Source organism: Oncorhynchus clarkii, chromosome 1, assembly GCF_045791955.1.
Source record: "Oncorhynchus clarkii lewisi isolate Uvic-CL-2024 chromosome 1, UVic_Ocla_1.0, whole genome shotgun sequence".
Lineage (NCBI taxonomy): Eukaryota > Metazoa > Chordata > Actinopteri > Salmoniformes > Salmonidae > Oncorhynchus > Oncorhynchus clarkii.
Window position 1 is genome coordinate 29,135,130 of NC_092147.1, and position 10,155 is coordinate 29,145,284.

At 40.7% G+C, this 10,155-nt stretch overlaps 1 long non-coding RNA gene across 1 annotated transcript; it reads left to right on the forward strand.

Moving 5' to 3' along the window:
• The first annotated feature begins 340 nt into the window (after positions 1–340).
• On the forward strand, positions 341–9,880 carry LOC139402722 (uncharacterized). Its single transcript, XR_011633262.1, has 3 exons — positions 341–389; positions 1,287–1,418; positions 6,060–9,880. It is a non-coding gene; the product is annotated as an uncharacterized lncRNA (long non-coding RNA).
• The last annotated feature ends 275 nt before the right edge of the window (positions 9,881–10,155 follow it).

Here is a 10,155-nt window from a genome sequence, read left to right on the forward strand (position 1 = left end):
TCATGAAATGTCACAGCATGTCTTTGAATATTTTCAATCACATATCTTCGTGAAAGTAATTTAGATAGAAAGAACACAGACGATAATTTTCACAAGACATTTGCTCTTATTCTTTCAAGCAGGATGGTGTCATACAGTTTCATATTCACTTTGGTTATTGCTGTGGCATGGGAAGTTATCGGTGAACCACAAACTCTACCTTCCCCCTCAACGCAGCTAAATTCAACATCATCCATTCATGGAGGGGATTTGTCAAATAACGACACAGATAAGACCGAATCAAGAATGTCTTCAATGTTACAATATCTTCCTACTCTTAAAAATACTGTAATTATTATTTGCGCGCTAACAGCTGTTCTCATCACGTGCTTGGTAATCAAAGTGATCAGGTAGGCTGATTTATGTTTACACCAATAGGCAACCAAAAACTCTATAGGCAACTGTATTATCTTAATTAACATATATTACTATTGTAATATACTATACTATTCTTCTATGAAATCGAATTGAAGCATTCATAAAGATCTTACTTAAATAACTTAGCATGTGCGTCATTATTGATTTCGATCAGCCAGTATGTAGTAGGAGAGTTGGCAAACAGGGGATGCGTCTTGGTGTTCTTTATATTGCAGCAACTATCATATTGTGTCAGTAATTGAATATCTAAATATGTTAAACACCACTACATTAGGCTACATCAGCGATGACATAATCATTCCCTACACCAGGTGGAACATTAGGCCTTAACCACAATGCAGGTTGACGTTTACTGTCATGAATCTTACCCTAGAGGCACAACGGAGCGATTTCTCTAGATGGGCCAGCTGCAAAGTCAAAATGGGCTATATTGTAAAAATTCCTTAAAACAAGCTTTTTGGTGTTAATTTAAGGTTAGGCATTAGGGTTAGTAGTGTGGTTAGGTTTAAAATCAGATTTGATGTCTTTGTGGCTGTACCAGCTAGTGACCACTCTGCAGAGCTGCCTACAGAACAAGATTAATGACGAAAAACGCTAAACTGCAACCACAATACACTACTTTAATCCTGTCCATATGGCAAAGCAGTCATATCAGATTCTTCTTTGTTCCAAGTGGGAAACTACTACACACCTCAGCTGCGTTTACACAGGCAGCCCAATTCTGATCATTTTTTTTCACTAATTGGTCTTTTAACTAATCAGATCAGCAATTTTTCCAATAATTAGGCAAAATATCAGAATTGGGCTGCCTGTGTAAATGCAGCCCTCTTGAAATGTAATTATCACAACACTTCTCTGTTTTTTCATAGATCTGGACGGAGAATCAGGAAAACACGAAAGTATGACATAATCACGACACCAGCAGAGCGAGTAGAAATGGCTCCTTTGAATGAGGAGAATGATGATGAAGAGGACTCCACCCTCTTTGATGTCAAGTACAGGTAGGCCTACTCTCATCAGTTCAAGGCGGTCTGAACTTGAAATGAGGGAGCACCAAAATATTTCCCAAACCCACAAGAGTGGCACAGCCGTTCAGCCTTTTCTTTTTGATTCAGACATCCCTGTTTATGAGGATGCTTTCTATTTTTTTACCTTTATTTATAGCTCACTGATTATTCCTGTTTCAGAAGTCTTAAAAATATTTCCGTGCCATTGATTAACTCATTAGATGAATGTTATAGATATGTTTTTGTTGCATCCGTGAATGGGTAACTTTCTCTGTGATATGTTCAGTTCGTAATGCAAAGCGCATGTGCCCTGAGCCCTTCTTCATACTATTTCAGTTTAAAAACATAAGGACAAAATTAGAGCATACGGAAATGCATCATATTGGCTTTTTTGTTTAATCTCCACTACTTTCATTGCCAGTGCTTAAGCTAAATTAAACATTTTACAAGGTAACAATAATGTTCTTCCCTTAGATGTTTAATCATGAAAGGTTTTCTGTGTGGAGCTGCCACACACATTTCCCTTGCCATAATTGCAAATTTTGGAAATGTTTGAAAGTAGGATATTTAGATTTGAGACTGTCTGCTTAATAAACACTAAACAACGATAACCATGAAAGTGGGAACTGTTTGAGCTCAACCAAATACATTCAATATCATCCATCTCACATTGTTCGGGAAGTTCTTGGAGTTTCACTTTATTTCACGGTAAAGTAATTAATAGCTATTATCTAAGAAATGAAATGCGAAAATTTTAATTACATAGCAATAACATAAATAACATATGTTTCATTGTGATTCCATAAAACAAACACCACCATGTAACATTTGGTACCAGGTAGCCTAGTTCCAATGTTACTGGTGTTAAATTCTTTGAAGTAGCCTTCAAGAATGTATCCATTGCTACTAAAATACCAGGAAAAATGGAAACAGTACGGTAAAATAAAGTGCTTCTGGTTTCTGCACAGCTTTACGTCACATATGCTTTCATGTGTAGCGAAATTTCAAGTGTTGATATAAGGCTTCTCCCATCCGTCCTTTCAATTGTTCTTTGACACAGTCCCAATTTCCTGTGAGAAAGATATGGCCTCCTGTTTACCTTATATTCTACAGTATTCTTATAAGTCAAACTCAGCTCAGCAAGGCTATTTCCTCCCACACCCAGTGGACAGTCGACTTAGAAATGCAAACGGATCAGTAGTAAATCAATAGGTATTATTTCAACATTGTTCTTCTGTAAGATGTGGGGTTTCAAATAAAATGTATTTTGTCACATGCGCCGAATACAACAGGTATAAATCTTACCTTGAAATGCTTACTTGCATGCCTTTAACCAACAATGCAGTTCAAGAGAGTTAATAAAATACTTATAAAATAAACTCATGTAAAAATGAAAATAAAAAGTAACACAATAAAATAACAGTAATGAGGCGATATACAGGGGGTACTGCTACCGAGTCAATGTGCGGGAGTACAGGTTAGTCAAGGTTATTTGTACATGTAGGTAGGGGTGAAGTGACTATGCATAGATAATAAGCAGCGAGTAGCAGCAGTGTAAAAACAATGTAGATAGTCCGGGTGGCCATTTGATTAAAAGACTGGTTGGAGGTAGAAGCTGTTAAGGAGCCTTTTGGACCTAGACTTGCTCCGGTACCGCTTGCCGTGCAGTAGCAGAGAGAACGGTCTATGACTTGGGTGACTGGAGTCTTTGACAATTTTTTGGGACTTCCTCTGACACTGCCTATTTAGTATGTAGGTCCTGGATGGCATTAAGCTTGCTCAGTGATGTCCTGGGCCATAAGCACTACCCTCTGTAGTGCCTTACGGTCGGATACCAAGCAGTTGCCATACCAGGCGGTGATACAAGCGGTCAGGATGCTCTTGATGGTGCAGCTGTAGAACTTTTTGAGGATCTGGGAACCCATGCCAAATATATTCTGTCTCCTGATAGCTCATGTTGATTGAATAGGAAGCCAGGTCTGTCCGATTGTACAGTATTCACAACTTGGAATCATTTCACAAGAAACTATACAGTACCAGTCAAAAATGTGGACACACCTACTCATTTAAGGTTTTGTCTTTATTTTTTACTATTTTCTACATTGTAGAATAATAGTGAAGACATCAAAACTATGAAATGACACATATGGTATCGTGTAGTAACCAAAAGAGTGTTGAGGTCAGGTGATTGTGGAGGCCAGGTCATCTGATGCAGCACTCCATCACTCTCCTTCTTTGTCAAATAGCCCTTACACAGCCTGGAGGTGTGATGGGTCATTGTCCTGTTGAAAAACAAATCATAGTCACACTAAGCGCAAAGCAGATGGGATGGTGTATCGCTGCAGAATGCTGTGGTAGCCATGCTGGTTAAGTGTGCCTTGAATTCAAAATAAATCCTGACAGTGTCACCAGAAAAGCAACCCCACACCATCACACCTCCTCCTCTATGCTTCAAGGTGGGAACCACACATGCAGAGATCATCTGTTTACCTACTATGCGTCTCACAAAGACACTGCGGTTGGAACAAAAATCTCAAATTTGGACTCATTAGACCAAAGGACAGATTTCCACCGGTCTAATGTCCATTGCTCGTGTTTCTTGGCCAAAGCAAGTCTCTTCTTCTTATTGCTGTCCTTTAGTGGTGGTTTCTTTGCAGCAATTCGACCATTAAGGCCTGATGCACGCAGTCTCCTCTGAACAGTTGATGTTGAGATGTGTCTGTTACTTGAACTCTGTGAACCATTTTTTGGTGGCTGCAATTTCTGAGGCTGGTAACTCTAATGAACTTATCCTCTGCAGCAGATGTAACTCTGTGTAACGGGTGTCGTCTTCTGAAGAGGAGGAATTGGACCAAAGCGCAGCGTGGTAAGTGTTTATGACTATTTAAACTGAACACTGAGACAAAATAACAAAATGGAACAAAACGAAACAGTTCTGTCTGATGCAGACACAAAACAGAATACAACTACCCACAAAAACCATGTGGGAAAAAGCTACCTAAGTATGTTTCCCAATCAGAGACAACGATAGACAGCTGTCCCTGATTGAGAACCATATCCGACCAAAACAAATAAATACTGGACCCTCGTAGCGGGCCCCGGACTGGGCGCCCTCGTAGCGGGCTCCGGACTGGGCGCCCTCGTTGCGGGCGCCGGACTGGGTGCCCTTTTTGGGAGCTTAGGACTGGAGGGCGCCTCTGGAGGCTCCGGACTGGAGGGCGACTCTGGAGGGAGGAGATGCAGAGACAGCCTGGTGCGTGGGGCTGCCACAGGGCCCACCAGGCTGGGGAGACCTACAGGAGGCCTGGTGCGTAGAGGAGGCACCGGATGAACCGGGCTGTGGGGGAGCACTGGAGCTCTGGTGCGCAGCCTTGGCACCACTCCTCCAGGCTGAATGCCCACATTAGCCCAGCCCCTCCAGAGTGCAGGCACAGGTCGAACCGGGCTGTGGGGGAGCACTGGACATCTGGTGCTTACCACTTGCACCTCTCCATTTGGCTCAATGCCCACTTTAGCCCGGCATGGGCGGAGCGCAGGCATAGGACGAACTGACCAGTCCCAGCGCACCGGAGACACAGTGCGCAGAGCCGGCGCAGGATACCCTGGGCCAAAACGGCGCACCGGAGACCAAGTGCGCTGAGCTGCCACAATCCGCCCTGGCTGGATGCCCACTCTCGCATGGCACTTGCGGGAGCTGGCATATAGCGCTCCGGGATATGAGCGCGCACTGGAGACACTGTGCGCTTTATCGCATAACACGGTGCCTGACCAGTACCACGCTGCTTCCGGTAAGCACGGGGAGTTGGCTCAGGTCTATCGCCTGACTCCGCCAATCTCCCCGTGTGCCCCCCAAAAACATTTTTTGTGGCTGCCTCTCATGCCTGCTGCGCTGCCTTGCCTCATCTCGCCGCCTCTCAGCTTTAGCTGCCTCCAGCTCCTTTTTCGGGCGGCTATATTCCCCAGCCTGTCTCCAGGGTCCCTTTCCGTCCAATATCTCCTCCCATGTCCAGGAGTCCTGAACCCTCTGCTCCTCCATACCACGCTGCTTGGTCTGTTGGTGGTGGGTAGTTCTGTAACGGGTGTCGTCTTCTGAAGAGGAGGAATCGGACCAAAGCTCCAGCATGGTAAGGGTTCATGACTTTATTTAAACTGAACACTGAGACAAAATGGAACAAAACGAAACAGTTCTGTCTGGTGCAGACACAAAACAGAATACAACTACCCACAAAAACCATGTGGAAAAAGCTACCTAAGTATGTTTCCCAATCAGAAACAACGATAGACAGCTGTCCCTGATTGAGAACCATACCCGGCCAAAACAAAGAAATACAAAAACATAGAAAAAAGAACATAGAATGCCTACCCAAATCACACCCTGCCCAAACCATAATAGAGACATAAAAAGCTCTCTAAAGTCACGGTGTGACTCTGGGTCTTCCTTTCCTGTGGCGGTCCTCAGCCAGTTTCATCATAGCGCTTGATGGTTTTTGCGACTGCACTTTCAAAGTTCTTGAAATATTCTACAATGCAGAAAATAGTAAAAATAAAGAAAAACCCTTGAATGAGTAGGTGTGTCCAAACTTTTGACTGGTACTCTATATGTAGCCTTATTCTGTATTTTCACTTGTTTTTCAGGTGAATGCCAGCATTAAACAGAGGATGTTGGATTTTGAACCCACCATTTTCTCCAGTGGAAACACAACCCAAGGATATGTTTCGTAAAGCTGTTCCCTGATGTATTCAGTGTTTGGTAACTTCTGTCAAGTCTAGTCAAGTTTACCCATCTCACCCAATATTTTCAGAAGAGGTACCTCGGTTGGCTTGTTTTCTAGAATGTATTCTGATTGTGAACATGCTGTATTTACAATCATTTTGTACACATCATACACTTCTAATGCAGAAGACTCATCTTCAGAGGGATACTGCGCCCAGCTAGCTCAGTAAATGCATATCCTCTTTAAGCTAAAACTAAATACATAGAGAACATTTGATGGCTTCTGCGTAAAGGCAATCCTCTGGCTGTCCTCTAATGCTTATGGTATATTATTCACTGTAATATTAGATGCATTCCTCAGATTATTAGTTTCATATGTATGGTTTGCACACTGAAGAATACTTATTTACTAGTCTGGTGCAAAGATTATTTTAATTGGCAACTATTCGGCTATTCCAAATATTACACTAACCACTAAAATATGCATACACTGTAAATTGTCTGAGGCTTTCTGTCCTCTGTCTCGTGGTTGGTTTGAGTGCATATGTTTTCCTGTGTGTGTTTCAGAGTCTCCCATTTTGCTGCTATCTCTAACTGGGGGTTGGTTAAAGTTTTAAGTGCATATAAGTATAGTGGAAAACTGTTCATAGAATAGACTTTGCAGGGTATTGAAAATAAATGTATGTTTCTCAAAAGCTGGATTGTAAAAAAAACGACAACATATATATGTGTGTGTGTATGTATGTGTGTGTGTGTATATATATATGTGACTGTGGGGCAAAAAAGTATTTAGTCAGCCACCAATTGTCCCACTTAAAAAGATGAGAGAGGCCTGTAATTTTCATCATAGGTACACTTCAACTATGACAGACAAAAGGAGAAAGAAAAAAAAATCCATAAAATCACATTGCAGGATTTTTAATGAATTTATTTGCAAATTATGGTGGAAAATAAGTATTTGGTCACCTACAAACAAGCAAGATTTCTGGCTCTCACAGACCTGCAACTTCTTCTTTAAGAGGCTCCTCTGTCCTCCACTCGTTACCTGTATTAATGGCACCAGTTTGAACTTGTTATCAGTATAAAATACACCTGTCCACAACCTCAAACAGTCACAGTCCAAACTCCACTATGGCCAAGACCAAAGAGCTGTCAAAGGACACCAGAAACAAAATTGTAGACCTGCACCAGGCTGGGAAGACTGAATCTGCAATAGGTAAGCAGCTTGGTTTGAAGAAATCAATTGTGGGAGCATTTATTAGGAAATGGAAGACATACAAGACCACTGATAATCTCCCTCGATCTGGGGCTCCACGCAAGATTAAAATGATCAAAACCATCAAAATGATCACAAGAAGGGTGAGCAACAATCCCAGAACCACACGGGGGGACCTAGTGAATGACCTGCAGAGAGCTGGGACCAAAGTAACAAAGCCTACCATCAGTAACACACTACGCCGCCAGGGACTCAAATCCTGCAGTGCCAGACATGTCCCCCTGCTTAAGCCAGTACATGTCCAGGCCCGTCTGAAGTTTGCTAGAGAGCATTTGGATGATCCGGAAGAAGATTGGGAGAATGTCATATGGTTAGATGAAACCAAAATATAACTTTTTGGTAAAAACTAAACTCAATGCTGAGTTGCATCCAAAGAACACCATACCTACTGTGAAGCATGGGGGTGGAAACATCATGCTTTGGGGATGTTTTTCTGCAAAGGGACTAGGACGACTGATCCGTGTAAAGGAAAGAATGAATGGGGCCATGTATCATGAGATTTTGAGTGAAAACCTCCTTCCATCAGCAAGGGCATTGAAGATGAAACGTTGCTGGGTCTTTCAGCATGACAATGATCCCAAACACACCGCCCGGGCAACGAAGGCGTGGCTTTGTAAGAAGCATTTCAAGGTCCTGGAGTGGCCTAGCCAGTCTCCAGATCTCAACCCATAGAAAATCGTTGGAGGGAGTTGAAAGTCTGTGTTGCCCATCAACAGCCCCAAATCATCACTGCTCTAGAGGAGATCTGCATGGAGGAATGGGCCAAAATACCAGCAACAGTGTGTGAAAACCTTGTGAAGACTTACAGAAAACATTTGACCTCTGTCATTGCCAACAAAGGGTATATAACAAAGTATTGAGATAAACTTTTGTTATTGACCAAATACTTATTTTCCACCATAATTTGCAAATAAATTAATAAAAAATCCTACAATGTGATTTTCTGGATTTTTTTTCTCATTTTGTCTGTCATAGTTGAAGTGTACTTATGATGAAAATTACAGGCCTCATCTTTTTAAGTGGGAGAACTTGCACAATTGGTGGCTGACTAAATACTTTTTTGCCCCACTGTTTTTTAAATGTATTATAATTTTTTTTTACAATTGAGAAACATACATTTATTTTCAATACCCTGCAAAGTCTATTCTATGAACAGTCTTCCATATATATATATATATATATATATATATATACACACACACATACAGTAGCTCATCTTTTTTTAATCAATATGACCTTGCAAGACATGTTTCAGCCCCCAATGAATGGATAAAGGGTAATTTTGCATGTACAGTGCTTTTTAATTGAACCATACCTCAGTAAATGTACACAACCTAAAACCCATTGTTGAACACAAGTTACCCATGAACTCAGGTGACCTTGTCTGGTTAACCAGTTTTGTTATCTGAGAGAACCCTACACTATCAACTACAGTAAATGAAGGGGTTTTCAGGCAACTCAAATTAATTCCATTTGAGCTGCCTGATAAGTCATACACCTGTATGCAAATAATAATCTTTTCACAAGGGAAATGTGTACTAACCCATAGTGGATAGCTGAAGCATTTTGCATACAATCATTACAAGTTAATTTTCTATTATGACTAAAAAGCACGTTATATTTTCAGAATACAATCTATTGATTCTATTCACTGTTATTATATGGTCAAAAGTAACACCATTAAGGAACTTACCACTTTCTGTTCATTCTTCCTATGACACATTGACAGGCGGCGCATTATGATTTAAAGCTGTTTACTTGCTTTACATCTAGATTGATATATTTAATGCCTGCAGTTAAAATACATTACTGTTTAAGATTGACAGTAAGATTCATGTTTCCCATTGTATACTAATATAAGAAACTGTAGTCTATATCATATTTCAGTCATCAGAGTATTTTTATTTAGATATTTTGTGTGTGATTAAGTTAGCTTCAGTTTTCAGTAATGCACAATTGGCGCCTTGTTCCTTTGATCGTATTCTTGATGTATTTGTTTTAGATATTTTGTTGCTACCTTCATCGTCCCTCTCCTCAGCAATTTATCTCTTCTACAATATCCTCTCCAAAAGGACAATAGTGTGAATGTTTCTGATCTTCAGTGCAGTGTTTGAATGTACAAGTAATTTATTTTTGGGCTTATGTCTTGTAACAATGTTCATTAGAACTTTATTGAGAACTTTTATTTTAAATGAATCATCTGGTTTATGCAGCTTTTCCTCTTGTAAATGAAATGAAATCTGCCATGCTATAGGTAGACCTTCACTAATTACCCTCATCCCAACTCTAAGCCAAACACGTTAGAAAACCAATGTTTAACGCTTCTTTTATAAAATATTGAAAGCATGTCTACGCTTGGTTTTTCTGTCACAAAAAATGTAGTTGATATCAACCCACTGGCTGGCTCCATGGATTTCCATTTATATAAAACATTAACCAAATAAAATTACTCTCCCCTACCATCAACTATCTCCTGTCTTGGTCTGTCTGCTGAAACATGTCATTCATTTTAATTAATAATTGTACTGAAATGTGACAAATGTACAAATCTTTGCTAAGCCCTTGGCTTATGGAGTTCCATATGAAGTCAGGGTTGTATATCGACTCTGTCACCATGTTATACACCTTTCCATTAACTTTTCCTCCCTTCTGTAACTATCAAACCATTCCTGTGATACTATAGATTAACTTTATTAGAAAGAACCATTCCTGACGAAATGAGGCTATTTCAACAGATTTAC